The sequence below is a fragment of the Frankliniella occidentalis genome, unplaced genomic scaffold, assembly GCF_000697945.3.
Source record: "Frankliniella occidentalis isolate FOCC.00 unplaced genomic scaffold, Focc_3.1 Scaffold198, whole genome shotgun sequence".
Lineage (NCBI taxonomy): Eukaryota > Metazoa > Arthropoda > Insecta > Thysanoptera > Thripidae > Frankliniella > Frankliniella occidentalis.
The window spans coordinates 353,623-356,954 of NW_026267324.1; the positions used below are offsets into that span (position 1 = coordinate 353,623).

General features: G+C 50.1%; 1 long non-coding RNA gene across 1 annotated transcript in view; it reads left to right on the forward strand.

Annotated features, from left to right (window-relative positions):
- The window catches only part of LOC113207986 (uncharacterized), a 74,083-nt gene extending 72,112 nt beyond the window's left edge, over positions 1-1,971 (forward strand). Inside the window, exon 3 of the long non-coding RNA XR_008011712.1 lies at positions 1,884-1,971. This is a non-coding gene — a long non-coding RNA (uncharacterized LOC113207986). The remainder of the gene's footprint in view (positions 1-1,883) is intronic.
- Positions 1,972-3,332: the final 1,361 nt, after the last annotated feature.

The window sequence follows — 3,332 nt, forward strand, 5'->3', positions numbered from 1 at the left end:
GGTCGGACCCGCCCTATGAAAACCCGACATCGGTCCGAATACTGCCTTCGGACAACACCCAGAAGTTGGCGGATTTTGTAACATTCTGGGTGTACTTCGGACTTTCCCTTCGGACAACCCCGGGAACAGCCCGGCCGTTCGGACTGAATTCGGGACCTCACTTTTTTAAACGGGTTTTCTTTTAAAAACGGTTGCGCAGGAGGGGGAGGGGGCTGTATACAATTCACTAATTATTTTACATAACATACAATCAATACAATATTTGCGTTACAGCTTTCCTGGCAATCGTTCACCAAAATCATTATTTTGTTTATTTAAGTAATATAGCTATGCTTTCCTGACACAATCTAAAGTAAAGTATATGTCACAGTTTTTGTTTGCGCATCATTTGTCACACAACAGTCAGTATACCGGAACACAGAAATATGGACGTAACACCTAACAAAAAGATTTTGGTTAAAGACATATGTTGTCATGCGAATGTTATTGGTCCGCGGGTACTACACTTGCAAGTGTGCAACTGCAAGTTAAATACTTTCAAGTGTGCAACTGCAAGTTGAATACTTGCAAGTGTTCAACTTGGTAGTTGTGCACTTGCAATTATACAACTACGGACTTGCACACTTGCAACTGTACAACTACGGACTTGCACACTTACAAGTGGTAAGCAGTTGAACACTTAGTATCAGCGCGCTTGTAGTGACTCGTGCAGGAGTCACTGTTCACTTCTACGCTGTGTGTTGCGGTTTTTGGCCAAAAGTTGAGGGCAGTCGAAGGCGGAAGGCCGTATTGGGCGTACTGCGCTGCGATACTCAAGGCGATGCAAGGTGACGGCGCAGTGGCCCGGAAACAGTGCCTTCCGGGTCCTGCCTGCTGGCCTGGGCCGGAGACGTCTTCGTCCTCCCTCACGGGAAACACGGATAGGACGGTGTTAGGACGACCTCAGGCGGTTTATTGGGGGGGGGGGCTAAGAGGCTGTCTATGGGGAATAGACAATTCGCTGTAGAAAAACAATAAGTAGGCAACCCACATCCCTTACGTGTCCTCACATCCTCTACAGCCGGACCCAACACCGCGCATGGACGAACAATCTCCACTGCTAAGATTTTACAAGGCATTGAGCATTGCTTTGTCACATTCAAAGGAAACGGAAGCATTGGAGCGATAAGGAATCATCCATAGATAGCATTTCCGTCATTCGTCGTGACAAACCTGCCAAGTTCAGCCGATGCGAGCTATGCGCCGCGAGCGCCTGATAGGTAGGCAATGATAACTGACCTGCATTGCATGCGTGTACTGCGGGTCGGCCGACCCTGGGTCTCGCAGGTGCCGAGATCCCGCAATTTGCCGAATAAAGCTGTATAAACGGTAATACTTTTTAGACGATCCCCAAGAAAGCAATGCTTTGAAGACTTTTAGCACCAGATTACCGTGGGTAATCTTTGTTGACTTTGAAATGAGTGGAGACAAATCAGTTTTGAACTTCAAACGCTAAATTTTTATGTTTTGACTCTCCTTAAGAGCATCTCTACTTGCTGCACTCCCCCACTCGGTATAGCAGGAACCTCCACCATCCCCTTTGTTCAAGGCTTCTCCCATCTCCAGGACGACGTCGCATCGACGTCAGTGATACGTCAAGATCGCAGTGGAGATGAGTCGGTCGATCCAATCCCAGCTGCCCCGCAGCAGTGGCGCCGTCCTGCTGCTGAGCTCCCAATCCCCTGCCTAGCCCTGCGCCGCTGCCCGCTCGCCCTGGGGTGGCGATGAGAAAAATGGAGGCTTCCTAGAGAAAATCGAGACGCAATAGGGGAAGGTTAAACGCGTGAGGGGTACCCCCTCGAATGGATTCCGAAGAGTCGCTATTTACTTTTCTTTTACCGCAGTGTTTTCACCTCCCGAGCAAAGCGAGCATAAGACCTCCATCACTCATTTTGTAAACAATCCGAGAATAACACCACTCTACAAAACGATGCAAGTAAAAATTTTAAATAAAAAAATTAAAAAGAGCAAAATAAATTATAGAAACATGGAGATAAGCGGTGTGGGGGCCCAAGCGCCGTGTGGGTAGGCAAAAACCTGGCATTGATATCCTGCGGGCCGGTATCTTCGCCGTCGGGGCCCGTAGCAAAGCATACGTAAAGTACATTTACAAACCGTGTTCTGATTTTATTGATTTGGTTTTGAGAGATTTTCCTGGGGCGTTTCTTTTTGTGAGTGCGGGGCGCTGGGCTGTGTGTAGCACATCACGTGGTGTCAGGCCAATGGGACGATCCGTCTCCGGGAGGGTGTGGGGTGAGAGGTAAAGGGGGCCTGCTTAAGTTACGACCAATTCCCTAAATCGAGTGGAGCTAGGAAGCCAGCGTGGCAGGCGCAATAGTGGGACGAAGCCGATGCAGAATTCAGAAACACTTTTCTTTCTCTTTCTTTTATCCGTCCCTTGCTTTACTTTCTTCCCACCTTCTTTTCTTTCTCTACTGCTGCCGTTTGAGCTTCACTCTTTCCCCCATCATTTTACGTGGCCTAGTTCTCTTTCTTCTCCTTAGCCATCGTCCATTTCTCTTTTCTCTTCTCTCCCTGTCTCTCCCACCTACCGTGATAAATGGCGCTGCAGCACGCTTGCTCTCTCTCCCTCCCCCCCCACCCTTCCCTCTTTTCCTTTTTCCTTCTTTCCTTTTAGTCTCTCAGCTCAGCTCGTTCCCTGACGGCACTGCGACAAGCAGGTACCTCTGTAGGCCATCAATCGCTCGCTGCGCAGAGAGGACGATGTCGAAGAAGCGGTGATTTCCGATTTCATCCGTTTTCTCCTGCAAAATGTTCTTTGAGCGAAGTGCGGCCGCCAGCCAGGCGTGCGAACCCGATCCGTTGTGAAGAACACCAGCTTAGTTCAAAGTTCTTTCGCCTTTGCCTCTAAATGATTGTGAGAGAGAGGGAGGGGGAAGGGGTTGTGAGATATAGGGCACTGTTAAAACCTTAAGAAGCTAAATGTCAAATTCTTGGAAGGATTATGCTTTGTAACTACGCAGCATTGCTTCGCAATTGCGAATAATTTTGCATTTTGGTTCGTATGGTTAACTGTGGGGAGTGAGAGTGAAGAGGTGCTCTTTACGATTAAGGTTTTGCATGTTGTGCCTCGCCGTGCACTCCTTGGTGCGCAGGGCACGGCACTGGCTGGCCGAGGTGGCGGCAGGCGGTCTGCGGCCGGCGGCCCATGTGACCGACCCTGACCATCGTCACGGTCTGTGTGATAGCAGGAGGGGAGTCCCTGGCCCCGGCGGCCACCCAACTCGGCACGGCACGCCGCCGCACGCCCATCGGGGGGAGGGGGAGGGGGT